Below are 27934 nucleotides of genomic sequence, written 5' to 3'. Positions count from 1 at the left end.
TGGCGTAGGAGAGGGGCTCATTTGTTGTGCTTTGTTTCTGCTGGCTTAAATGGAGGACACGCACTTTTCGTTTACGTGTAAAAACTCTGGATGAAGAATGCTATATAAAGCTAAAATTTTACCAGATTAAGCCGGAAGTGCTCAGTGAGGTCACTGCCTCTATTGTTTCTTGGAGAAGAGCTTCCCCCACCCCAGGTTAGATAGTAGCCCTTTGTCGCTGTGGCTTAAAATACCCAAGTCCTGTCTGTGAGGACTGTCATCACACTAATTGACAATCCTCAGAAGTTGCTCCGTTTAAAGTTATTATGTTGGAAAAAGAACAGTTGTCCTGTGGGAACAAGCCTGACCAAGAGGTAGATGTTAGTGCAGCAGAAAGCAATCCTTAGATCCTCCTCAGGTGAGCTGTCAGGAACCCACACATCCAACTTTTCTTCTTTTCTAAAGAAGCTTTGCTCAAAATGTCATTTCACTGATTTATCTTACCACACGCAAACTTAGAGATTCTCTGTCTTTTGTGAAAACACCCCAGCACAGCTTCATTTTGGAAAACGGCATTTCATCAAGGTGTAACTCTCCCCTGAGGTTGTTCTCAGAGCCCCTAACCACACTTTTGGCATGTCTCTGAATTTGGAAAATAATATTATGAGTCTGGCTGTTGTCTGCCAGTAAAAATTTTACATCCTTACTGTCTTGCTTGGAAATTTACTGGCTGTGATATGCAGATGCAGAAGATATCAGTGTGTGTCCTCCGTGAGAAGCTTCTCATGGAACAGACTGGAGGTGGAACAAGAGACCCCGAGGCAACCTGCTGTGCTTCCTATGGGAGTTTCAGGCTTGCTTGGCAGAGGTGCACACATCTCTTAACCCTTCCCACTCTCAGAAGAAACCAACTGGCTTTGCAAGACAGCTCTTCTGCAGGGTGAAACTTGGTGCTGTTGAAACTGGTGCCACCTGCTCCTGCGCTGCTGGCATTCTCCTCACCTAAATTGTGAAATGTGGCATTCTGCCATTGGTGCCCGAGGGTCAAGTTGAGGGTAAAACCAGGCAAGACTTGCTCATTTGGAAAAGCATCTCCTTCACAGTCCCTCACCTCTACAAAGGGAACCGTGCTGAATTTGTCAAAGCCCAGATGCCTTTTTTACTTTCGTATCTAATAAGGTTTCATTTGACAAGTGTAACTCTTAGAGATAGAAATTCTGTTATTAGGGCACTGACACTTTTCTGAATATTAAAAACCCTCTTGTTTTTATAGCTGTCAGAATCAATCTTTCAGATCTCCCCTTCCAGCTGCCATACTCTCTGCTGAGCTGATTGCTACTCCTGAGCAGGTACGTGGCAGCATCACTTTGGCTGGCACCAACAATATCGACTTGAAAGGAAATTAAGGTGTTTCCACATCTTGGACCAAGTGCTGTGTTTTGTTTTTAATCTTCTCTTCCATCAGTAATAAATGCTGCATGACGGTTTCACCTTTCTCCAAGAGAGAATAGGGTTGTGCACAGTAACCTTGAGTATAGACTTGTCATATCTAATGAGCTCATTAGGGCTTGATCTGCTCATTACCTGGAGACTGTTGAAGGCAAGACCAAAATATCTCATGGAGACAGAGTGGGTAGCATGCTTCTTTCTGAGTCAGCACAGGGCTGTTGCTCAGCACATGTGTTCAAATCAATTGCTGAAGCTGTCATCTGCTTAATGAGACTTACAAAGCTTGTGACTTCTCATAATCTTTAAAACTCATGGCATTTGTGTGAACAGGGTTGTTGATGATGGTTTCCTTATCCAAAGCCAACAGGACTCTTCAATCTGTATAGCAGAATATGTGTCTTAGAGCCCTGAGTCATCACTGTCCAAGAGTCCAGTTGAAGGTAAATAAGGATAAAATTTTCCTTCTTACAAAGTTACCCTAACCTTCCCAAAGGAAATTCTTTCATAGGTGTGACAGCCATTGACAGTCCACTTATAGCTCCTGTTGAATTTCAACTTTCTGTCCAAAGTTGTTGGGACATAAGACTGTTACAAGACTTGTTTTCTTCCTCAAAGGCCACGGGGTAAGGGTTCCTTGTCAACAGTACGTGATAGAAGATTTCAAACCTGATGAATGATCTTTAAGGCATGCAGCGAGAACCTTCAGAGTGACTTGGGTGTTGAGAGAGTTAAAATTGTTTTTTTTTCAGGAGATGCAAAACAAAGCAACACAGCTGGCATCTAGAATTAAAGGTGTCCTTCCCTTTGGTCTGCTCAGTGGGCTCTTTTGGGAGGCATAAGCAATGTAAACGTCATGGCAGAGAGACTAAACTACTCCACATCAAATGAGAACTGTGTTTATGCAGGTTCATGCTGTCCTTCTCAGTGAGTAACTTCATAGTTCCCTATCACTTGTGAGATTTGTATCTTCATCTAAACAGGATGGAGCCTCTTTCACCAGGATTCTCTAGGTGCACGCTCAAACTGGTATGTTAGCAGGGATGTACCACAGCACAATGAATGGCAAAAGTTATATCCTTTTGACATAGTTGCGCAGTGATGCACAGCTTCATCAAGTTGGTGACTTGGTTTTTGATCGTACCGAAAAATAAGCAAGGTACTCACTGGCACGTTTGTCTTTGTATTGCCTGACCCTTCAAAGGAGACAGTGGCAGGGGAAGGGCACAAGTGACTTTCAGGCGACATTGCATTCATTCGTAACAATGCTGGATTTCCTGTTGAGATGCTTCCTAAGGATGTTACATGCATCTGGCAAAAGCTCTGCTTATGTTTTCCTTTGATATATACCCAGAACCAGAGACAGATGCTGTAAATCAAAGTAATTAAATATGCTGGTCTCTCGTAAAAGATGGTTACTATAGTTCATTTCATGGTTTGGGGCTCAGGAGGGATCTTTAAACACAACTTTGCTCTGCCTGTGGAATTTGAAGTGGGTTTTTTTTGTGTGTTTGTTTGTTTTTTTTAATTGCAAGGCTTATTTAATAACTTTGTAGGCAAAAGTATTTTGCAATGACAAACGTCTTCAGTTGGGTGTTATCAGCAGCACTTCCTTTGCTCCTCAGCTCAGAGTGCTTTAGACAGAATGGGAGAGGGACATGCTGAAGGAGAATTGCTTTGTACTTAGCAAAATTAGAATAAGCCCAGCAAGCACATGGTTTGTGCTTAATTCCAAGAGCCTGAATCTGATCTCACTCCTACTAATCTCTAAAGGGATTATTCCTGATTTACACCATGCTGAATGAAATAAGAATCTGGCCCTAAAAGCCTATTTGTACTTCAGGCGTTGTCTCAAGGCAGCTGACCTGCAAATATGAAAAAGAAGCTTGGCTTCCCGCATGTTAATTGTTTAAATTTGTCAAGCTAAGTGGACTACAGCTTGTGTAGCAGGGTTTATTTTAAACTAAAGACTCTTTATCCAGAAAACTATATTGCAAAAACTCAGGCTAGGATCCATTTACCTCTATTGGACTAATAAGAGATGGTAATCAGAGGACCTTCTTTGGTACAACACAGTGCTCTTTATTTGCATAGTAACTTTCATCTGAGGATATTAAATAGCTACTTCATTGCAATTCTGGAAGCTGTTCAGCCAGACAAGTCTCTTTGATGACCTGCAGTGACTCTAGTTGCTAGCAGTGAAGTAAAAATAATCTGGTACACTAGGTCTCTGGTCATGAGTGGCATCTGTAAGGAAAGGTCTTCAACCTAGAACGGGGTGAAGCTGTTAGCTGAGAATACCGGGGCTGCTGGAATAAAGGCTACAGCATACTTATCTGCTTTGAAGAAAATGATCTTTATCAGCACAAGTTCAGCTAGTGTTCACTGAGACAAGTACCAAAGGCAAAGTACAGTTTTGGGGAGGGAAGCACATATTGCCTTTAGATTCTGTGATTCTGTGAACTCCTTCACAGCCCCAAATTGACATACTTTTTGTTTACGTTTTGATTGTCTACATGCTCATTTTTAAGGCTGTGTTGATATCATACTTGTCTGTGTCGTGATGAAAGGAAAGTGGAATACACCTGTTCATAGGACTGCTCTAAAGGAAACTGGTATGTTATTATATACCCGTGCATATTCTCAAATGAACAAGTCACATTTGTCATTGCTGCAAAGCACAATTTTGGTGTAGTGACACACTTGCACAGTGTTTGGACTACCTAAATGCAGCCATATAATGTCAGGGAGCAAGACGGGTGGCCTCACACCATGGCCCACCTTATTCCCTTTGAAAATTTTATTCTTCAATTCTGTTGTCAGCTTTGATTTCATAGAATTTCCCGATAAGTGTCTCTTTGACATGACTATTTGAGATGCTCCAAGTTTTAAACTACAGTTTTGCTATATAGCAATCAGAGTTGTTAATATTTATAAACACTAAAAGCATGGGGTACATGAGTGACTGAATCAAATGTCTTAATTGCTGTCTTTGGGAAGAGATGGTAAATGGCTGTCTCAGCAGACTAGCAGGGTGTATTCGCAAGGGAAACGACAAGGCACAGGCAAGGCTGTTTAGATGGCCATGGAGGGTCCTGTGTTTATGGACTGTAGGACAGCTCATAATTTACTCAGCGTAGTGAAAAAACACTGAATTTTGGGACACTTGTCAAAAAGGCACAGTACAGGAAGATTTTACTCACACTGGCTCAGTTACCCCGTACAAACATCTGCTCCTGCTGTGGAGCTGAGCCACCTTTTCCTGGCTGAAAGCGTGGCTATGACGTTAAATATATTGAACCAAATTTGACATGCACAGTCGTTTGACTGGAGAATACCCTTAATTTTCTTTACAATGAGTAGGGAAGTCTGCCACTTCATCGAAGGAATAATTTAGCTGTATTGCTATTTGCTCCAAGTTGTTATCCATGACTAATGTAAGCCCTGACTGTCTATCAGCAGAGACTGGAGGAGCTAATGACTATATTCCTGGAGAAGAGACTTCATTGATTCAAACTGAAATAGCTGGTGAGCAATACTCTGAGGAGTTTGCCTTAAGAATAAAAAAAACAGTTGGCTTTGTATAGTTTGTACAAGGAACCCAGAAAACTGTGTAGTGAGCTCTCTGTGTTTTTCTGTTTTCCACAAAAAAGTCATCATCATCATCTTCTTAGGTCCACGCCTCTCTACTTTTCCATAGTCACCTGATATAAACCAGAATAAGTGGCACAGCCACGTAAGCAAATTGGCAATTTAGTGGGGGAATGAAACCTCCTGGTTAATCCCGCACCGCTCAGCAAGGCTCTCCCCTTCTGCATCCTCTCCTGTGCAGCAACGTGTGCATCAACCTGAGTCCGCCTCATTGAAAAGGAGCAATGCTGGAGCTTCCTTTGGAGCTTTTGCCATTTAATTGAATCAAATAGCTCTAAAAATTCTCTCCATCTGTATCCCCACCGTAGGGTAAGAGACATTTTTTCCCTCTTTGTCTCTGCTCTCAGCTGGTCCCACTAAGGCTGTTGCCACAGCAGATGTAGAGGTGGAGAAACTTCCAAATATGCCACGTGCCAGATCTAAACTATACTGCCTTACCGAACTGGTTAATGTTGTTTAGCTGACATTTCTGTAATGTAGGAAAAGCTGCATACTATTGGCCAAGCACTTCATAATTTTCTGGTATTTCTAAAATGGATGCCAGCACTGGGAAATACTGAGTAATTTTTAATTGAAGGGATATGATCAGTAGGTGATTAGTTTATGAAGTGCCTTGGACGTATGCTGTGTTGTAGAGACAAGCCATCTGGAGTGAGTCTGTGGTTTAGCTTCTGTAATGAGTAACCACGGACTGCAATGCCAGAATGACCAGCTTTATTACGTCGATGAAGATCTTGAGTAATTCAATTCATTTTCGCAGACCTAAATGAGCTAAAATGGGAACGTAATTTGGCCCAAAGTTTTAGTTTGATGCTCTTAATTATTAAACCAGGATCATCAATGCATTTTCCAGTATCCTTAATATAACAAGCCGCTGCAAATCAAGACTATTGAGTTCCTTTCTCTGCCCGCAGCTTTTACCAGATTTGCTGGGGCCAGGATTTCACCCCATTTTGCCTGGATGAGCGGTGTGTCTCCCTTAGGTGTTTCTTGTATTTGCTGCTCCTCTAACCTGCAAGCATAGTCCTCTGCCTCTGATCTGGGGGTAGGCTGGTAGGGTAGAAGAATCATAGAATAGTTTGGGTTGGGAGGGACCTTTAAAGGTCATCTAGTCCAACCCCCCTGCAATGAGCAGGGACATCTTCAACTCAATCAGGTTTCTCAGAGCCCCGTCCAACTTGACCTTGAATGTTTCCAGGGATGGGGCATCTGCCACCTCTCTGGGCAACCTGCTGCAGTAATACTGTCTCACTAGCAGGGGTTACTGAGCAGAAAAGTCTCATCATAAATCCGTCTTAGTTACAAAGCCTGTAGTTTGCATTGCTGCAGGGTACCTGGGCGGTGCTGGTCCTGGGTACCTGCAGCAGTAGTGTCTGTGTTGCCAGTCTTGTAGCTGCTGGAATTAATTACTCTAAAATGAAGATTGATTGGCAGTATCTCACCAAAATTAGTCCTCCCTCTTTCTGAAATTATTGTTACACAGTCTTTTTGCTGAAGTCCGATCAATCATGGTGATGTACAGCGTTAAAACTTGAATCCAAAGTGCTGCCCTGTCAAGAGGTGTAGGAAGGAGTGAGGGTGACTGGAGGAAGTGACTGGAAGTGGCTGAAAGAGAACAAATCCTTGAGAATGCTTTGATCTGAAGTTGAATATCTGTGCACCGAGGGGGGAGTGTACTTTATAGAAGCGCACAGTCTGCATGTAAGTAGATGTATTCTATTTGATGTGTCGAGATCAAGGTGTCGGAGCCTTTAACTGCTCATATGGCCATCTTATCTTGCATTTTCCCTCTTAATTTCTCCCTTGTGTTTAAGAATCGTTTTTCCCTCTTGTTCTGTGAAACATTCTTATGTGAAGCCAAATCTCCCGCAACTCAAGCAAGTTGTTTGTAGCACAACAAGAGCAAAGATGTGCAGGAGTTTTGGCTTTGCATAAAAACACATCACTTATTTTTCTTTTTTTTTCTTTTTTTTTCTTCCCAGACTTGTTATTAAGTGAACAGTACTTTAATGAAGCATTTCATGGAGGAAAAAAAATGCAACTGCTATGTCCTGTAGATTGTTCCCAGATCGCTGAAGGAAAGGTTATTTGCAGATTAAAGCCCTCAGTGTTTCCTGTGTCATTGCAAAGCAAATAATGAGCAGGACTTGAAAAGCTCTGCTATCTCCTGGTTTGGAGTACCAGACCCTCTCAGAACATCAAACAGCCATGCCAGCACTTTTTCATGGTACCAGATGACTGAATTTTGTAGCAGATTCTCCCCTAATTTAATGCTGCTAATGATGTGTGAACAAGACTTAAAATGTAAGCATGAGTTTAAAATCTCAGGTTCAGTATTTGAACTTAAACAAGTCTGTACAGGAAAGAGTCTGTTGGGAAGGGAAGCATCAGTTTAAAAAGGTCAAGTTTTCCAGTTTTTATTGCGATTTCTCCAAAGCCATGCAATCCATGGCAGACCTAGGAATAAATTGCAGGAATCAGGTTTTTGCTGTAAGCACGGACAAGTAGTGTGCTCTCCATGCTGGCTCGTGGTGAACAAGCCAGCAGTCTCTCTCTCAGCAAGTGGTGAGTCACTTGGGTAATTCCTTTTTTAAACAGCAGAACCAGATTCATGCTTCAAGCAGCCTCAAGACTGAGGAGAGGAATAAACTTCAGGTTAAAACCTTGTGTTTCATGTCATTACCTTCTTCCTTTTTCTCCTGCAGTGACGTGTCACTGGATAACAATGGGAAGGGGAACTATGCCACATGTGGGAATCATAAAAACTAGCAAGGTCTACGTTGTGAGGTCCTCTTGCCTTCTAATGTACAGGAAAGAAAAATAAGGGCAGGTTTATATGGAGCATTTGGGCAAACTGAGCACAGATTTCCCCTACACAAGGTACCTCTTGGAGCAGGTGAGGAGATATATATGTAAAACTATCTATCAACCCATCCTTGATCAAGGAAAAGCACTTCTGGCTGACTGAAGTCTGTTATTTATGAAATATCCAGAATATGTCTGTAACACATTCTGCTGATACAAGCCTGAATCACTAGCCTCCCAAATGCACTTTCCAACATCTGGTAACACTTGGCCCCTCTACCTGCAGTGCTACTATAGCTACTTCTTTGAAAAGAAGGGTTTCAGTGACAATATTGATCTGAGCTTATTCTTAACTACTGTATAATCACAGGCTGAGCACTGATGACCTACAATTTCAGGGAAACAAGATAACATTTACTTTATCTTTGTTCCAACAAAAAGTCTGTGATGTGATCTCTGATTCCAGCCTTTGAAGGGGTCCTGTTTGTAGAGATTAGGTAAATAGAGACTCTGCTCATTCTTAGAGTGAGCAAAAGGGGATAGAGTTTGGATAGGACACTGGATTGAAGACAGGGTTTCATTTCTGTCTCTGCTGTAGAAGAGTTGGGAACTCCACTTTGGTGTGGGTTTGCCAGCTATAGACTACAACTGCTACTTTGCACCTCTTTCAGAACTTGTCTGGTTTTGATTAATTTTGTCTTTTCTGTCCCTTTTTTAAATGTGTTGTCACACTAAAAATTTTTGGAACAGAGCTGGATGGGTCTGCACAGTATACTGAAGTATTGACAATCCTTAGGCATCTACTGTTGAAGAGCTGAAATGCAGATGGCTTATTCTGTGGAGAAGTCACTGATGCCAGAAGTTTAAATTAATGAAGACATATGGGGAACCTTTGAATTTGCAGTATAAGGAGTCTCTGGTAGCATAAATAACACTATGGGCTCTTTTTTTTTCTCTCTCTTTAAGGGTTCTCCATATCCCATGTTGTGCAAATAGGACTGATGGGATGTTAAAATGTGCCAGAATAATATTCCTAGAGACTCCACTGTTTTGGATGGGGAAAGGAGAGTTTACTGCTTACTTGATCCTAAATATACCTATTTATAAATTAAAAGTGTGCTTCCTTTTGCTGGACAGGTAGTTTATGGTACCTGACCTCTCAATATATGAGAGTCTTAACTAAATGGTTTTGTAAGCTACAACTTTGTAACCCTTAATATACTAGATGAGAAGAATGAATGTGGCTCATTTACTGTGAGGGTGGTGAGACACTGGACCAGGTTGCCCAGAGAAGCTGTGGCTGCCCCCTCCCTGGCAGTGTTCAAGACCAGGTTGGATGGGGTTTTGAGCAACCTGGTCTAGTGGAAAGGTGTCCCTGCCTGTGGCAGAGGGGTTGGAACTGGATGATCTTTAAGGTCCTTTCCAACCCCAACCATTCTATGATTAATAGCTCTTGATAGGTAGTAGACATGTTCGCAAATGACTGCATACTGTTGGCAGTGTGATGAGAGTAGGTGTCCCTCAGCAGGATTTGGTGGCTCTGATTGGCAAAGAGGTGGAACAACCTTGGAGAGGATATCAAAGCAGCATGCTGCTGGCTGCCTGCCTGTGAAAGCAGAGGTGAAATCCAGCCATGATGACCCGTGAGCAGTGAAGGGTGCATGGGTACGGGAACAAATCTGTCCAGGTGCACAGTAATGCCCCATTGAATTGTAGTTTGGAGAGCTGCCAGGCCAAAAGTAGCTGCAAAGGTGTCAACCTTTCAAGCAAAAAATCTTGGTGGGCAGAGGAATTACTGCTGCCCAGGCAACTCTGTAATCTGAGGTGCCGTATGGACTGCAATTACTCTGGTACCTGCTCAGACATGTTACTCTTATACCTTGCTTGACATGCAGTGATGGAGAGCGGAGGGAGCCACTACCACAACACTCATCTTTTCTTCTTTGGCAGGATGAAAACAGGACAGTGTTATTTCTGTCTCCTCTTGGTCACAGCATTGGGAAGGGGGATGGAGATGTGGCAGTTGTACCTGTGCTGGGGAAGGTGGTTTTGGGTTCGCAGGGCTTCCCGTCCGTGGCAGCTCCAGTATGTTTTGTTCCCAGGCATCTTTATTCTTCACTTCTGGGGCTTTTCAGACCAGGAAGCGCTGAGAGCGCTGTCCTCCTGGGTGTCCTGGGCTGGTGGTGAGGACAAAAAGGGGTGAGGGAAAGCCGTCAAATGGAGTCAGTGCTCAGAGGAGAAAAACAAACAGCTAGGAAAAATGCCTGGCTTCTGGGACTCATTTCCTTAGGAAGTACAGCAGGAAGCAAAAACATGTGGGATGACTAAGATATGAAGGAAAACCAGGCTTGTGTTTGGCGACAAGCCCCGCCCTTCAGCGCTAAGGGTAGGGCTTGGTTTCCACATCTCTCTCCGGGTCTAGCACACATGTGACTCTCACAGGCAAGACTCCTGCTCCGTCTGCCCCCTCTCAGTGCTGCTGGCTGACAGCGCTGTTGGCAGAATCGATACTGGGAATAATATGCTGCTATGACCTCATAATTTCGAAAAGACCTTGCAGAAGGGAGTATGTTCTCCGGCGTCGCCAAGGGAATTGGAGCTTCATTTTCTTTTAAGAATTCTCCAGTTTCTTTTAATTGGAAGAAAACTACTTGCCTTATGAAATGAAAGGTAGTGTGTGGGTGACAGGCATGTGGCGGAGGGAAGCCGTTTGTGCTCCTTCTGGAGCAGAGAGCGTTTTCCTATGCTGGGACTTTTCTTAGAGTGCAGGAGATGAGTGTGGGATACGTCCGACTGAGTGCAAGCATCTGCAACGCATGTGCTGCTGTCAGAGCTGCTTCTCTGTCCTCCTTTTATAGGTTGCAAAGACAAATAGGTACTTTAGCATGTGATTAATCTCATTTTAGAGGAAATATCTAAAAAATAGGCGCTGGAGGTGGGAGTTCATCCCTGTTGACTGTTAAAGAAGCCCTGACAAATTGTCAGGTGTGGATATGTAATGTTAGATCAGATGGGTCCTACCCCACCATGGCTAGGAGTGAGATCCCAGTAACATCTTTGGTAGGGATGCAAGTGCTGTAGGGTAGAGGCTGGGGCATCTAAACCTGAGCTAAAGCTGGTTTTGTGATTTTCTTCTGTGGAGAAATGAAGCCCTAAGGCTGTGTCTGTCAGGTAAGCTGATGGGAGGCTTTCAGAGCTCAAACAGTATTGAGCTGCCTGCACCTTACTGAAACTCAGTGAGAGCTGTGCCTACCTGCTTCTTTTATGCCATTTAAAAAAAATATATATATTTTGGTGTTATCTATTGAAAAAACATTCAGTGCATCAGTGTTGTCCCTTGTAGCTGAGCGTGAAAGAGATGGAGAAGCTTCTTTATGGTCCTAATTCGCAGCATCTGCTTCTCTTTCTGTAGGGAGGAAAAAATTATTACTGGCCTGATTGACTGAGAGCTACCCTGCAGAGCCCAGGACCCAGACTCTTTTTTATAAAAGCTTAATACATATAAACAAAGAGTCAAAACCCAAATAATCAATCATGCTAAGATTCATGGCTTAGCTGAAGACTAATCCAGCCAGTGTCTTCCCACTGCGTGACGCCCCTTGTTGTCTCTCATAGATGAGAGGTCCAGACTGACCCGATCCCAGGCGCCCAAGCATCCAGCAAGTGAAGCCTTTTTCAAAGTGTTTGTTTTCCACATGAGAAAACAACTTCCTCAAGCATTTAATACTTAGCCTTGTCCCCTGCTTGAAAGGATGCTGTGAGCCCTCTGCCACAGGGCAAGCATGAGCATTTTTTTTCTGAAATGGAAGAACAGCAACATTTAAGTGCCAGTGAGGCGTTGCTGCTTTATCAAAGTCTAGTTGACCCTGAAACTTGCCACTGCGCTGCAGTTTTGAGTAAGCCAGAAAAGCAGGGTTTCTGATATGATAGACATTGAATCTCATGCTTTGTTCTGTATTGTCTCCAAAAGGTTGAGGAGGAGATGGCTTTTGCTATCTTAAAGAGCCTTTCACAACTTGCTGGTGGTCGTCTTCTGAAGCACTAATTGCTGCTGAGATGAAACATGATTTTTGTGGCAATTTGCCTTTGTTCACACCATTCAGGTGCTTTTGTCCAATGTTTTGTAGCAGAGGATTCACGAGCTCTTTTTTCAGTAGGGGAGCTCTGCTGTGTATGCAAGTCACCCTTGATATTAAAACAGATTTGCCTTTAATTTGATAGCCCCATTGCTCTTACATGTGTTCTCTGTCATTGCAAAAAAGTGTTTTTATTGGCTTTTCTCAGGAAGGGAAGGAGGATGCAGAAGTGGAATTTCTTTAGTAGAGAAACATCATTTCTGCTCTCTGCTAATAACTAAATATGTAAAAGAGTAAAGCTAAAAATATTGGTCATTCTGTAGAGAAGTAAAAGCACCGCTCTCCTGCAAATGCAGCTGTGGGATGTGAAAACATGATTCTCGTTCGGATGATTTTGGATTGTAATTGTGCATCACACCTCTGCTGCCCGGCGCTCCACTCTGTGTGTCTCTGTGTTCAGCTCATAATATTCTGAGTATTTGTGACTAGCTGGACAGCTATAGCTGTAGGTACGATGTGATCTAAAATCCTCTGAGACACTGAAATACATGGAGGCAAGGAAGGACGTTTCTTCTAAAGAGCACATGATATAAGTGGAAAGTCTGACCACAGCAAGCCCAAATGTCTGCTAGAGGCACTAGTTGCTTAACTACCTAATTTTGGACGTTTAAGCAACTATGTTTTAAAAAAAAAAAAAAAAAACCAAAACCAAAACCAACTAAGTTGTGGGCAGTTCTTTTGAGGTCTAAAATGACAGTGATGGATGACCCTTAGACTTTTAAAACACAGATGCTTCCAGAAAAACAATCAATCTTCTACTATATGCCATTTTAGCAGACTAATTTATTTTTTAAATTTTGTTAGCTTTTAAATCAAGTTCAATGGCATTTCAGGTTGCTGGGAACACTAAGTCTGCTTCACAGTGGTGCTTTCCTTATTTGTGCTGAACTTTTCGTGAGTATCAGGTTTCACAGGGTCCCCCAAATTACTATCCACTCGCGTGCAGCTTTGCACTTGGATGACTCTCTGGTCCTCTGCCCGCTGCCATTTCTCAATGCCAGACCTTAGCAAGTGACAATTTCCCAGCACAAAGCACTTGCCCTGTAGTTCTGCTTTTGCATTGCTGTATTCCAATTTTTTTTTTTTTTTTTATTTTTTCCCCTCCTGACCTGCTGCTGCTGACCATACTGAACCTGTGTCCCCATATGTATCCTGTGCTACCCTGAAATCTCATGCACGGGACGCATCTGGCTGTTCCCCTGCTGTATAGGACATTCTTTCAGCGGATTACCTCTGTTGCATTCTGCTTCATTCTGGCACAAAGCCCTGAAAAAGTCATTTGACTAACCCAAGCTCCCTGCAGATCCAGATCACCCATCTCTCGCCACTCTTGAGACACAATTGATTCTTGCTGTGTCCAGCTGCTTGTAGCTGGCTGTCTTGGGGACGTGGGCATTTGTCAGGTTTGCTTTTCCCCGTTCTTGTTGCTTTATCATTCGTATCCGCTAGAAGAGGAACTGCAAGTTGCTAGGAGAAGGTGAATCAAAGTATGCTCAACTTCAGGAAGTGAAGTTTGGGATGGGGATGGGATTTTTTATGTATTCACAATGTGGGGGGGTGGTTTTCTCCCAAGGCTCCACATTTGCAGATTTTCCAGTGAGAGAAAAGGGAAGTTAGCTTTGGGTTTACAGGTGTAATAGAAAACAAGTGTCTGTGGCTTCCTTCCGATTTTACACTGGCTTTTTTTTTTTTTTTTTTTTTTTATTTGACGCAACTGCTCTGCACAGGCTTGGCAGGTACTCAGTCCTCTATGCTTTCTTTTGTTGAGTCCACAATAAATCCAGCCAGAGGAGAACAGCTTAATGGTCTATAGTAATCATCTAGCCAAAATCCTGGCTAAAATATCCTCATCCCTCCAACCTGTGTAGCTCCTGGGTTTGCCTCCTTTCATCCCAAAGGGGACAACATTTGTGTGTGTGGTGGGATATTGGAGTGTCCTTGTTATGTATCAAGGCCAGGTTGGATGAGGCTTTGAGCAACCTGAACTAGTGGAAGACATCCCTGCCCATGGCAAAGGGGGTGGAACTAGATGATCTTTAAGGTCCCTTCCAACCCAAACGATTCCATGATTCTATGCCATGAGTAGGGCAGGTGATGTTGGTGCAGTAAGACATGGCTGGGACCCCTGGGATCCCCACATCCCTGGTGAAGTATGTGCCTAACACAGCCCCTTTAGGAAAATCAGGAGAGCCTTCAGTTGGGATGTAGTACCTTTTCCCAGGGTAAAAAATAATCTACTTATTATAGAATCATAGAATCACAGAATGGTTTGAGTTGGAAGTGGTGAGACCAGGAGGTCTGTTCAAAGAATTCAGAACATCATGATTTCTGAGACCTGACAGAAGGGTATTTAATGTTCAGGGCCAATTTAATGTTCATGCACCAAACCCCTCAGAGTATGCCTGTAAGGAACAAAAGCCTGTGAGAGACATACTCATTCATTACTGTGTACACTCATACATTATAAAGCTTAATGTTTGCTTGAAGCCTGGGTGACAGGGACTCCATTTACGCTGTGTGTGGCTCTTAATCATTATGATAATTTATTATACATCGTCTCTAAAAGGTAGACTAAGTCCAAGCATGACAAAACCTCCTATTGGGTTGCTGCTGAGATCTACCCAATAAGACCAACATTAGGTTTATTTTATTTTTTTTGAAGCAAAGTTCTTATTTACCTATTACCAAGTACTTAAAGACATTATTTTTCTGCTCAATGATGAAATAAGCCCTAAAGCCGTATCAGTGGGGTCACTTGGCTACCTGCAAATGAGGTCTCTGAGCTCAGCAGCGGTTTGCTAATTACTGCTGATGCGGTGCCCTGTAAGCAGCGATCATTAGCAAGATGCCGTGTGGCTGCTGGCAGTTTCCAGCCTGGATGTACAGCACGCTGGCGGCTGCTGTGCTGTCCTCAGCGTTACGGAAATCCTGAAGTAAGTGATAAACCTGCCGTCAGCACGGGCAAGCGCCGGCAGAGCGGACATCCTGATGGAGGCCGGGCGGTGCCGTTTAGTTCACCGCGCAATCTTGTCGAGCTGCAAGAATTTATTTTCCCATTTGGGGCCCCTGGGCTTGACTTTCAAAATGAAAACCATATTCTGAGCTTTTTATTCCAGCAGAAAATCAGCTCGCTTGCTCCTGCTGAAGCTCTCCTAGTGCTGCAAAGGTGTAAAAAGAAACCAGGTTCTAATTGTTTGCATTTGTCACATCAGCTCTTTTGGTCAGCCCTGTGTTTCCCTTACAGACTGTGGTTGTGCAGGGAACATCCCGTGGTATTATGAGAAAATAATTATGAGAAAATAATTTACTCTAAATATGAGAAATAATGTATATAAATATAAGTAATTATATTAATATTATAATTATATTATAAATAATAATTATATTTTTATTTTATAAATAATTGTATTAATAATAATATGTAAATAATTTTCTCTAAATATGAGAAAAAACTTCTTTACTTTGAGGGTGACAGAGCACTGGAACAGGCTGCCCAGGGAGGTTGTGGAGTCTGTCTCTGGAGATCTTCAAAACCTGCCTGGATGCGACCCTGTGCAACGTGCTCTGAGTGACCCTGCTTTGGCAGTGGGTTGGACTAGATGATCTCCAGAGGTCCCTTCCAACCCCAGCCGTTCTGTGATTCTGTGTATTAGCATGCGCTGCCAAATGCAGATCTTGCGTGTGGCTGCTCTCGCTGCCTACAACTGTTTCAGCTCACTTTGTGTGAGATGTCTCTCTTCCAAGTGAGTAAACCGCAGATGCGACTTCCTGCATGATTACCAACTTTTATGGAAAGCTTACGGCTCCCTATGAGGTCTCCTCCGCTCCCACTGTGCTGCTGCTTTTCTGAAGGCAAATTAAACAGATCTATTCCCATCTGACTGAAGCCATTGAGTTACTTAAACAGATTGACCTGACTTAGGCTTATCAATTTCTTTAATGAGGTATCTTCTGCAACTTCTGCTTGGCTTTTTGCCATCCTTCTCATTAAAAAAGTTTAGTTTGGAATCTCTTTGTTCCAGGTGGAGTCATTGCCAACTAGTTGGCTGGGTATATGCCTGACCTTTAGCCCTTAATAATCCTTTAATTTTCATTTTTAAATCTAGCAAAGGCACTGAGAAATTACCTTGCTTATAAATGCATGATTTGGAGAGCATTTTAACTCTGCCCGAGGAGCAGCAGTGGAGAGGATGCTTCTTACCTCTGGCTCCATGGAAATAATCCTGCAGAACGGAAAGAGTTTCAAGATTAAGATGCTGTTTCTTGCAGCCTGGGTGAGATGCCTTGTCACAATTGCCTTTTAAAATGACAACAGTGGGAGATTCCACCCAGGCTGGTGGGTAAACACCTCCCACTGCAACTTCTTTACAAAGTTGAACCTTCAGGATCAAATGGTGGGTATCTGTGAAAGACTTACCGGAAGCGTAGGAAAAAAATCATCGATGCACAGAGAAACTGGTGTGTTTCTCTGGGATGAGTATGCACCAAAAATGGCTGAATTAATCCATTTACTTTACTCTGATAAAACTGCGCTCTGCCCTGGAGCATCTCTCCATGGCCCTGTCTTTCTTGATGCTGATGGTCTATCTCCTAAAGCTATTGAATTGGCTAATGTTAGGGGATTGTTTTGTTTTTTTTTCCTTCAGCCACTAAGTATCATTTGTATATCATACATCAGCCAGGGCCAGATCCTCCACAGGACCTGTATGTGCATGAAGTCGTGCCTTTTTGAAGGCCTTATTCAAGGCTACAAGGAGGCTACCTTTCCTGTGCTCCAGATCCTTCACCTTGAACCTTCACCCAAAAGTACCTCGCATGCTCTTCCTCTCCACCAAATAAAAAACCCCAACAAGCAGTACTGGCTTCTTTCAGGGCATAGATTATTGATCTTGCAGGTGAGATCCTGAGCAGAGCAATCCGTGGTCAAAAAGGAGGGTGTCCCGCAGTCTCCTTCTCAACAAAAGTGATGCTTGTGGCTGACTTCTGCAAAACCCTGTCCTGCCCATGTGTGTTGGGCACAACACATACCATGTGGACACCCCAAGGAAGCACAGGCAGAGCAATGCCTGATTTTTGGGTGCCTGTTGTGCACAGCCATGAGATAGGTAGGAAATACTCAGTCCTGCCAAGATGCAATCAGAATCATAGAATGGTTTGAGTTGGAAGGGACCTTAAAGATCATCTAGTTCCAACCCCCCCTGCCTCAGGCAGGTACACCTTTCCACTAGACCAGGTTGCTCAAAGCCTCATCCAGCCTGGCCTTAAATGCTGCCAGGGAGGGGACAGCCACAGCTTCTCAGGGCAACCTGTTCCAGTGTCTCACCACCCTCACAGTCAAGAATTTCTTCCTAAAATCTAATCTAAATCTCTCCTTTTTCAGTTTAAAACCATTCTCCCTCGTCCTGTCACTACTTGTCCTTGTAAAAAGCCCCTCTCCAGCTTTCCTGTAGGCCCCCTTCAGGTACTGGAAGGCTGCTAGAAGATCTCCCTGGAGCCTTCTCTTCTCCAGGCTGAACAGCCCCAACTCTCTCAGCCTGTCTACACAGGAGAGGTGCTCCAGCCTTCTGATCATCTTCGTGGCCCTCCTCTGGACTCGCTCCAACAGTTCCATGTCCTTCTTCTGTTGGGGGCTCCAGAGCTGAACGCAGTACTCCAGGTGGGGTCTGACGAGAGCGGAGTAAAGGGGCAGAATCACCTCCCTCGACATGCTGGCCATGCTTCTTTTGATGCAGCCCAGGATATGGTTGGCCTTCTGGGCTGCAAGCACACATTGATGGCTCATGTTGAGCTTCTCGTCAACCATCACCCCCAAGTCCTTCTCCTCAGGGCTGCTCTCAATCCATTCTCCGCCCAGCCTGTAATGTGCAGGGACATCACTCCAGGTACCTCTGGGAACTTTATTATGACTGCTACTATTACTACTACTACTACTACTACTGTTATTATTATTATTATTATTATTATTATTATTATTATCATATTTTTTTTCCTTTAAGACAAAGTCCCTGCAGAGTTTAGGTGCCAGTGTGGGAGTGCTAACCAGAAGGGGTTAGATGTGCAAGTTTGCACTCGGGCATCCTTTTTAGTCTCTTGTTGTCTCTGTGACCCTTTCCTGGAGCAGTGTCTATCAGAGCTGACCAGGTTTAGCAGGGACCTTCCTCTTTGGCATACTGTATATATATAGTTAGTGGGGGCAGGTTCCCAACTCCAGTGAGCAAACTCCAGTTTGCTCTTTTATCCTGGTAGAAATAAAGCCAATTTAATATGAAGTTGCTGCAGAAGAAAAGCCTTCTGCTCTGGCAAATACACCACCTCTGCTTCTGCCCCTCCTTCTTCAGACACCCAGCCTAGGCGCTGACAGTATTTTCATCTCAAATGCACCATTAGAAGAGTGGGGCAGGGAAAAACCAAGATAAATCTTGCATAATAGATGCCTTCTATATAGAGACACATCTTAATCCCAGACAGAGAGAGGAGGTGGGGGAGTGCGTGTGGCTCTTGGCCTGGGGAATAGAGCGGGATGCGGGGACGCGGAGGCAATCCCACGGCACTAGCGGGGACACTGCATTACAGATCCCAGCAACCTCCTGGCTGCGGAGCAGAGATTGCTCTTTTATGTCACAGTATTTATTACCGACTGCTATTGGATTTTTATAGACCTGATTCAGCAGAGCATTTGCATCAGCGTTATTTAAGTGAGTGGGAAACCCACTCTGTCTTTCTAAAGTTAGATGTGTGCTTAAGTGTCTTGCCGAGCTGGGATTAATTTAGAGAAAATAAATAGCTGCTTCCTGGCTTGGGTAGCAAGCAGTCTGGGGCCAGCGTTTGCAACCCGATTAGATTTAGGATGTGTTGGTTCTGAGTGCCTAACTTGAGATACCTCAGCACACAAGTTTATCAAAAAATACAAGCACCCGAGAGAAAAGCAGAGCCTGAACCACACTGAACCTCACTCAACAGCCCGAACACTAATTTACAGAGTGTTTTCCAAAGTGTGTACTCCAAACAGTTGGATAATGAATGTAAAGCTGTCCAGAGGGCCATGTATATTGGATTTGCAGACAGTATTATTGAGTTGTGGTCAAACTGACCACAGATAGACGTGTTCTGACTCAAGTAATCAGGTAGCAGTCTGTGTGTGAGCCACAAGAGTTTGGAAAAGGTGTTTCTTGTGTCCTTGTGTGTGCCCGGTGGGCCTGACCCTGCATTCCTGTGCTGGGCTGTGAGAAATCACCCATTAAAATCAAAGAGGTTTTTGAGTGAATAAGGAGTTCAGACTGTATTGCTGTGGATTTTAGTTCCTTACATTAATTTTCCTTTGATTATAAGTACAACACTTTATTTTTGCACAGTGTAATATTTTATTAGAGGCGCATTTATAGCTAATAACATTTATGAAGAGGCAGCTTTGACTGAAACTGCATCTGAATGTCACTTAAATAATGAATAGGAATGCCATATATTCATTAAAATTTGAACAATGAGAACTGTATGTCTGTTAAGGTTCCCTTTTTGATGGATATGGCCATCAGCCATTGAAATACAGTGGGAATTCTTGTTTGCGGGCCCACAGTGGCTGATAACACTCTTGATAAGTATTTACAGCTCAAGACACTGAATTTACAAAAGGGATTCATTGCAGCCAGCAGCAGCTCTGAAGATTGAAATGTTACCATCATTCGGCTCTACTTTTCTTTTTTTCTTTTTTTTTTAAGCCTCATATGTGTAAAGAAAGGATTTAATTTCCCCATCAGTCTGTAGAGTTTGTTTTCTGCTGGCCTCTATGAGCAGATACTCAGTTTCTGAATTTAAAATATTAGCCAGTGTTCCCAAATGGTTCAAACTGGTCCCAGCACCGCAGCGGGAGAGGTGGAGACTCTGAAAGTGTGCACCTTTTGTAGGTTTTTCTGCCTCTCTTCCTTTCACAGCAAACCATGTGAAGAAAAGACAGCATGTAAGCAACATTGGGATGTTGTTTCAAGTGACTTGGCACCTGATTTCCAACCACTGTGACATGATCTTTAATATAAATAAAGCCATCCAACAGATCTTTAAACATGCCCATCCTTGCCCTGAAGACAAGGCAGTGGTTAGCACCCTGTCCCGGATGCGTTCTCTCTGCAAAAGACAGAGATTGTATAGTCACTTGTGACGCTCTAGTTACTTGTGACCCTCTCACTCTATAACAAAGCACTGTTTTAAAGAAAAAAATATCTACATTTCATCCAAATTGTAACCCAGAATTTGTAGAATTTAGAAATGGAAGTGAGTCCATTTGCTATACCTCACTGCACTTTCTTCCAAGCCTTCGTGTTTCTGGGCTTTTTAATGTTTACAGATGCATTGCTGCTGCTGCTGCTATTTCTCCAACTTAGTGATGTGTGGATGTGACTCGGCTCTAACAAGGTGATTCACGTGGCGCTTTGAAGTCGGAGGAAAATATGGAAAAATCCTCTTAATAGCATCTATCCCAGAAAGTGACTTAGCTTAGCTTACAGTAAATATGAGGTACTTCAAAAAAATGTATTAACTACAGAGTCTTGTAACTCTTTGATTAGACCTACAAAGCTGACCCAACAGAGGCAGTGTAGTACAGTGGCTAAGATGACTGACAGATTTATATTCTCCATTTTGACCTTGAAAAAGTCACTTAATAGAGTTTTTCCTTTCCACTCCTGTCCATTCGCCAGGGCAAGGTTTATCTGTGCAAAAAGTGCTTACTAAGCATCAGTAAAACACCTTCTGTGCCAGAACCCTGAGCTTTATCTCTCAAGCCTGGTCAAATAAAAAATAATAAGTTGGCCTTCTGAAGAAATAGATCTTTAAAAGAATCTTGTAGGGTTGGGTTTTTGACTGGCACAAAGCGCTGGAGTTCTTCCTAAGGATTTGGCAAGCTGTTTGACTTTAGTTTTTCTTCTGTCATTAAGGATATAGTCTGTTGACTTTGCTGATTCTTTCCCCCATTCCTGTGTTCAGTTCCGACCTGGCAGCGGGAGCTGGAAGTCTCACATCCTTGTGCGTTAAACAGGATGCAGCGCCTAATTATTATCTTGATTAAATTTTGTGATTAAGTGGTCTGTAATTGTCTGTAGGCTCAGACTTCCCAAGATATTACTCAGAGCTGTGTTGACTGATCATCTGGTCAGGGCTGAGGTGGCATTGCGCTGATTAAAACTTACTTTAAGGGGAAACGGCACACAGCTCTACGTGCACTTAAGCTCTGTGGAATTTCGTTATATTTCTCTTTGCTGAGCAATATGTAAAAGTCTATCAAGTGCAAGGCTAGATAGGTAATAAATGTCGAGAAAGTATCTATAGAGGGATGTATGTGTAAAATATATTAATGACTCCTTGTTTAATTTCAGAAGACAGAAAAATACCAGATTCCAAAATATGTACAAAAAACAGAGAAAATAAATATATGATAGCAATATAACTTCCCCTTGATCACTAAAGCTATGGCATTTTTAAAGCTAGAGAAGAACCAATTTTAGGGGTGATTAAATCAAAATCTCTATCTTTCCCTATTCTCTCAGAATAAACCATCCATGCATTTTAAATTTTACTCCTTTGATACGCTATGGCATATTGATAAATAATAATAATAAAGAAATGCTCCTTTTAACAAAGAAAGGGAAGTCTGGTAGTTAAATGTTTTTCAAGCTCGGTGCAACTTGGACTTAAAGACTTGAATATCACCCAGAAATAGGAGTGTGGAGATGAAATCCACTTGGATAAAAAGTACAGAGCAATGCAACCTGATAAGCCGAGTCCTAAAGGGCAGCAGTCTTGGATTCAATAGTCCCTCTCATTTTGAATAATTGCTGTGTAACACAGAATCAAACATTTATTGCTGAGCACAGGCGCATTTGCTCTCCCTCGTGACCCTCTATAAGCAAATGTGCAATGCGATTATATTACCAGGAGTGCATTTCACACAAACTGTTTGCTTTACAGAATTAAATAAAACCGGACAAAGGACAGTCAATACTATTGTTTTGCCTTCTTGCATTTAAATGCTGTCTCCTAGACAGTTCAATAGCAAGCCAGGAGAGAGAAGGGTTCTGTCTAAATGATTCACGTAGAGAAATTCACCTTTGAGGAAAAGCTCGCAGGAGTGCCAAAATCAAGGGGTTACTTCTCTGTAGACAAAGCATTCAGAGGGACCATGACAGAGAGATCTGTCATCCAGAGGGACCTTGACAGGCTTGAGAGGTGGGCCCGTGCGAACCGCATGAAGTTCAACAAGGCCAAGTGCAAGGTCCTGCATGTGGGTCAGGGCAATCCCAAGCACAAATACAGGCTGGGCGGAGAATGGATTGAGAGCAGCCCTGAGGAGAAGGACTTGGGGGTGTTGATTGATGAGAAGCTCAACATGAGCCGGCAGTGTGTGCCTGCAGCCCAGAAGGCCAACCGTATCCTGGGCTGCATCAAAAGAAGCGTGGCCAGCAGGTCAAGGGAGGGGATTCTGCCCCTTTACTCCGCTCTCGTGAGACCCCACCTGCAGTACTGCGTTGAGCTCTGAGGCCCCCAACAGAAGAAGGACATGAAGCTGTTGGAGTGAGTCCAGAGGAGGGCCACGAAGATGATCAGAAGGCTGGAGCACCTCTCCTGTGTAGACAGGCTGAGAGAGTTGGGACTGTTCAGCCTAGAGAAGAGAAGGCTCCGGGGAGACCTTCTAGCAGCCTTCCAGTACCTGAAGGGGGCCTACAGGAAAGCTGGAGAGGGACTTTTTACATGGGTGTGTAGTGATAGGATGAGGAGTAATGGTTTTAAACTGCAAGAGGGTAGATTTAGATTAGATATTAGGAAGAAATTCTATACTGTGGTGGTGAGACACTGGCACAGGTTGCCCAGAGAAGCTGTGGCTGCCCCCTCCCTGGCAGTGTTCAAGGCCAGGTTGAATGGGGCTTAGAGTAACCTGGTCTAGTGGAAGGTGTCCCTGCCCATGGCAGGGAGGTTGGAACTAGATGATCTTTAAGGTCCCTTCCAATCCAAACCATTCTATGATTCTATGATTCATTCAGACTATTGCCTTCATCTAAGCAGACTGTTCTGATCGATGGCTAGTGGGAATTAGGTTGACTGGAGAAATCCTAGCCAAAAAATTAGTTTCCAAACTGGAACGGCGGAGCATTGGCAAAGCTTTGATTTTGCTGCCAATGCAGCATTTGAAGAGTGAAGCCATATTTGTGGCTGTGGCTGAAAGAGCTTCTGGGAGACATTTGAACCCACGCCATGAATTTGTGAACTAGAAACATTTGTCAGCGCTCAGAAAAAGGACATCTCAGAGCAACAGTTGCCTGGGGAGGGGCTGTGACCAGTCTTGCCTTTGGGCAGAGCCTGCGATGAGACCTGGTATCTCTTCAGCTCAATTAAAAATAAAAGCATCTGGTGCTTAGCTTGTCATGATGACAGCACATTGCACTTTTGTGGAGGGACATCAGGAGCCACTTAAAGTGCCAACTAGTGCCTTATTTGTTGTGCTAATGTATTCCTGCAGTGTTGACTCTCCCTTGCTAGGACAAAACTAGACTAAGCAGAGTCAAAAAGGTTAATGGGTTTCGTCTTTTTCTTTCTACCAGCTTTATGAGCACAAGAGGGCTAAAGCATCCCAAGGCACAGAGCAGGGGCTTTGTCATCTTCATAAAAACTTGAGAACTCCGCTCAGAGATACGGATCCAGCACAGCACCCTAGACTCTAAAATCTTGTAATAGTTCGTATTCAGGGACATGCTGATGTTGTTTTCCCCTGTAATGCTATGCTTTGTACAATGATAAGGTTAAGTCAAAGGGAAGCACTGTAAAATATACATTGGATGTGATTGGTAGCACTGCATGGAAGCAAGAGTAAATTCTGAAATGCTGATTTATTATCCCAAGACCAGCAATTGGGCTTTTTATGAGGCTTAAACTAAGGAATATAAACACTGGATGACAGGCAAAATGGGACTGGCTATTCAGACTATACCACCAGCCTATCCAGTTATTGAGGGCCAGCACAGAACAGCAGAGAGAACTCATCAAAATGTTGCAGGAAGTCCTCAGCTGTTGCAGATCTATTGGTGGTGCAGGGATGAGATGACCTAGAGCTCAAGCTCCTGGGTGTGTGTTAAAGCCCAACCAGGGTATTCTGGGAAAGTTTGTACTTTGCACGGTCCAGGATCAAGCCTCCAGCTCCAGGAAGCAGAACTGGCACAGGGTGCAGCATGGTAGCCATCATGGATCATTTTCAGAGAGTCTAACCCCGGCTTTGGAGCAACAGGTTTTGTCCTGAGCAAAGACAGGTGGGAGATGTGTCATCTCAACACTTTGAGTGCGTGATCTGGCAGAGGAGTCCCCTCTACCAAAATTTTCTTTGTAATCATTTGTGAGATAAACAAACTGCAAGCATCACGCACAGCCAAATGAAATGGAAGCTACAGCAAAGCTGGTCAAGGGGACTATAACAAGTAGACTTTTAAGTCAAGGGGACTTCCTCTTTCAAAAAGTTGCATAATTAGTGACTCAGACTTTTGAGATTAAATTTTTGACAAGTGAGTTTGATCTGAAGAGTTCCCTTGTTCACTCAGAAGCTCCTGCATCTTGCCAACTCAGTAATGTGCTGTTGGGACAGGTAGAAAGGGCTGCTTTCCAAAAATAACCAGATATTATGCAATAAGCTGTTATGTTAATAACTAAAAGACAGATGTACTATTTATTATCTGCTTTCAAATCCAAGTAGACAATCATACTGATGATTACTGATTTTTTTTTCCTCTTATAAAGGGAAGTGTGTGGGGAAGGGCAGAACTCGGTGTTTAGTGTTATACTGTTGATTCTACATTGCAGCTTGATAGCTGATGAAAGATGTTGGCACATGTCGCTAGAAGTTTTTCTGTTGGCTTTGGGCTTTGAACCTGGTCTGACAAGCCGCATCAGGAGTCCTCACCCCTTGCTCTAGCTAGAGTAAGACTCTTATTGCAGGACCTGCTTCTGGAGTTCTTATGGATAGAAAGCACCCATCTTCATTCACTTACTTCGTATTTTTTTGTCCAGATTTGGTTGGATATAGGATATGTCCTGCATGTAATGTCCACTGCTGTAAGCAGGAGCAATCTTAAAATTCATCCTGAATTTTGAAAAGGGGACTTTGTGTGAAACAGCTGGTGGAAATAATTTGGAAGACTCAACTGGCTATATGTGAACTTGGCACAGGCTCAAAATACACTGACAAGTCCAGCAGTGAAAAAATCTCTGTTTGTTGTCAGCTGACGTATCCTTCTCCCTGCACTCTCGGTTGTTCACACTGCCTGTCTCAAGGCACTTAATTTTCATGTCTAAATTGGGAGCCCAGTAAATAAGAAGGGGAGGCTCCCCACATTGCCAACGGAGGGAGCGAGCCCTTGCACCACAGTTGCTTAGCAGAGGAATTTAACTTTGAAATTACAAGTCTGAGTTGAAACTGTGAGGTCAAGGCGTGTGTCCCAGCGCCGGGCTGAAGCTGCACATCCTGGCTTTCATCCCAACAGTTTGTGGGGAGCAACCCAAGAGCTTATCCACCTCCATTCACCTGCTCCATCATCCCTAAGTGACTTATATTACCCTCTGCAGGAGCACCACTGTCTGCATAAGGAACCTGTGGGTAATATCACACTAAAGCACCAGATTCACGCCTCTGCAACCTCAGTGACCTAAAAGGGGTTGTGCAAATGTGAGTAGATGCACATGGCTTCCCTGCCCCAGAGAACGGCAGTATGTAAAATTTGGGCTTGTATGCATACATGGAGATACATAGCTAGAAAATGAACAAATAAAAACCTTGAGTTGATACTATGTACCCATGTCACACTCAAAAATGCTCTTGAATAGGGTGGGTGACAATAGCACGGTGTCTTCTAGATGCAGGTGGAGGCAGCAGGTTACTGTGGTGGCCAGTGCCGGGCAAACCAGCTCCTGCTGCTGGGACCCAGCCTGGGACCCTGCGGCTCCTCTGCAGGCATCACCACGGGTCGCTGAATCGCAGCCAGCAAGCCAGCTGGCAGTGCTCTCTCTGTCTGCAGTGTACTTTATCCCGTAAAGTGTTTCAAATGCTACCCCCTCCCTTTCTCTCTCCTTGCTTTGTAACAGATGGCATTGAAGGACTTTTACCTTTTTTTTCCCTGGCCTTGTTTAGGGTCTCCCTGCCTCTCCTCATGTCACGGGTGATGCCCCTGACAGCTGACTGCTGACTTCTGCGCCAGCAAGATTTTTTCTTGTCCAGTAACCGATCTGCCTAATAACCCCCTCCTCCTGCCGCGGGCACGAAGCCCTCACCCTCGGGATGAAGGATGAAGCGGCTGCTCCATCCTTTTGCCACAGGCACCAGGAGTGGGGCACATGAAGACCCTGGGAGCAGCTATCCCTGCCTCCCCGCTCCGCTCCCGTGATGCTGCCTTTGCCTAGCGGTACGGCAATCCGGGCTGAATTACCGAAGCAAAAGCCAGCTGACGCGCACGGCATTTCCCTCTTCAGAGACAGGCTGCTCTCACCTGGCGTCTCGCAGCTAATCATATTGACAGGAGCCATTGTTTATTTTCCTCCATCCTTGTCTTCCTTGTTTTATGGTAAATTAGAGCAGGCAGGCAAGCCATCCATCAGCCTATAAATGCTGCGAAGTATTTTGGCTTTGTGCTAAATAATTGTGCATTTTATTGCTATTTACACATTCATTTTCCTAGGCAATAAAATGCAAAGTGCAGTCCCCAATACTTTTTATATTTCGTATCTGTTTCGTGGCAGACACACAGGCTTCAGCAGCAGCATGCAGCCTGCTGCCGTAAATTTACTCTCTTATTTTAGTAAGTCTAACATTTATTTATAATTAATGCCAGGGACCTTACATAGTAATGCCGTTTATTGATTTTTATCTTTTTTTTTTAAGAAAAAGAAATTACTTTTTTTCTTATTACTGCCATAACCACACAATCAAGTTGCAGTAGCTAATCTTGTCCAGAACAGCGGAAGAAAAGGCTCTTAAAAACTGAGTTAGTGATAAAGTTATGAAAAGTAGCATGTGACCCCTTAATTCTAGGGTTCATATAGGTGGGGATTATTGTCTGGGGGGCAGAGGGCAGTAACTCAGATTAGCAGCTGTGCTGGTGTCAGCGAAGGCAGGTGGGAATGGGCAAGCTCTGCAGCAGGAGCCGTTGTAGCCACTGCAAAATGAGCACCTTTGGAAGTGGCAGTAGAGCTTATAGAATCATAGAATCATTTTTGGTTGGAAAGGACCTTTAAGACCATCCAGTCCAACTGTTAACCTAACACTGCCAAGTCCACCACTAAACCATGTCCCTAAGCACCACATCTACACGTCTTTTAAATACCTCCAGGGATGGTGACTCCACCACTTTCCTGGGCAGCCTGTTCCACTGCTTGATTACCCTTTCTGTGAGGAAATGATGTCCCAAAGCAGCTGGGAACAGGGTAGCACAGGCTCTCTGGTGGATCCCCAAACTCCCATCATTAATGACGGAGGGGTGACTGCTGTGACTGCAGGTTGTGCACTGCCGGCAATGCCAGTGGGGATACAGCACTCCCTGGACGATGAACGTAAATGAAACTCAGACTGAGTCATCACAAACACATGCACAGTAAATTGGACCAAAGAAGTCTTAAAATACGTTTTATGCTTTGAATCTCCTATTACCTTCTTGGTGTTAAGATAGCTAGCCCTGCATTTGCAAACTAAATTGCCCTTAGCAGTAGCCCTTGCATGGCTTGTGCTTCTTTTTCAGTCCGACTGTGGCCCATTATGCCAGAAAATTTGCTGAGGGCAGCATCAGACTTGGCAAAGAGCGATGGGAACAGCAGCCAACTCCATCTTAAACTAATTTTTACCCCTGCCAGGGACAGCTGCCTAACAAGTGCTTGGCGGACCCAGGCTGAAACACAGCCGT

The 27934-nt window shown here is 43.7% G+C and overlaps 1 protein-coding gene across 2 annotated transcripts in view; it reads left to right on the top strand.

Annotated features, from left to right (window-relative positions):
• Nucleotides 1-27934, top strand: part of ST3GAL1 (ST3 beta-galactoside alpha-2,3-sialyltransferase 1) — an 83774-nt gene that overhangs the window by 10890 nt on the left and 44950 nt on the right. Inside the window, exon 1 of one of the 2 annotated variants that reach the window (XM_068395974.1) lies at nt 10454-10551. The exons of the other annotated variant lie outside the window; for it this stretch is intronic. The gene's annotated coding sequence lies outside the window, so the exon portion shown is untranslated. Of the gene's footprint in view, nt 1-10453; nt 10552-27934 lie in introns of those variants that run through there. 2 annotated transcript variants of the gene reach the window in all.

The sequence above is a fragment of the Nyctibius grandis genome, chromosome 3, assembly GCF_013368605.1.
Source record: "Nyctibius grandis isolate bNycGra1 chromosome 3, bNycGra1.pri, whole genome shotgun sequence".
In the NCBI taxonomy this organism is placed as follows: domain Eukaryota; kingdom Metazoa; phylum Chordata; class Aves; order Nyctibiiformes; family Nyctibiidae; genus Nyctibius; species Nyctibius grandis.
Note: the sequence above shows the minus strand (reverse complement) of the source record. Positions and strands in the feature narration are given on the sequence as shown.